This window comes from Anabrus simplex, chromosome 3 (assembly GCF_040414725.1).
Source record: "Anabrus simplex isolate iqAnaSimp1 chromosome 3, ASM4041472v1, whole genome shotgun sequence".
Classification (NCBI taxonomy): Eukaryota; Metazoa; Arthropoda; class Insecta; order Orthoptera; family Tettigoniidae; genus Anabrus; species Anabrus simplex.
Window position 1 is genome coordinate 367,651,558 of NC_090267.1, and position 794 is coordinate 367,652,351.

Below are 794 nucleotides of genomic sequence, written 5' to 3' on the forward strand. Positions count from 1 at the left end.
CCCGTATTTCTAGTGATACCGCTGCTGACTAGAGGGGTGATTGCTGGAAGGTTCTCATTTAAAAGGTCCAAATGCAAATTATGTGTAACTCTGACGTTGAACAGGAGCAGAAAAGACCTCCTTTCAAGAATACCGAGATATTTACAACTGGTAAAATGTCATTACAGATGTATGTCTGGTATTTTCATTTAAGATGAAATACGTATCTTCTGCTCTGTCATCTGAGAGAGTGAAACTCATGTACATGCCCTCCGATCTTGTATTGAAGGCAAATCGCTGCCTAACCCTCTTCGACCCATCAGATCCGTACTTGTACAGAGAAAGTGCATGATCCTCCAACAGATGTAAATGCTATTGAAACTCACACGTCAGTAAGTTATAAAATGGATGTGATTTAATATTTCGAGAAGAATGAAGGTGATTCATAAAAAAAAGTAAGTTCATTTCGACGTCCTAGTACTAATAACACCACGTATCTGACAATGCTGTTCCTATCCATTATTTCCTTTAAAACTGGTCACGCCTCCCAGCCACATTAGGATATTCAGTCCGTCAGAACATTTTCCTATGTTAACTGTAAAGGAAAATGAACCTTACCGTACTGTAGGAATATTGTTTGTATGACGTATTTATGCACTTATACAGAAAAATGTATTTAAGGTTAATTTTTATTTACACGCAAACATAGGAAAATGAACACAACGAACGTTGTTCTGATGGACTGCATATCCATTTGTGGCTGGGAGGCGTGACCAGTCTTAACAAAGGTAATGGACAGGAACAGCATTATCAGA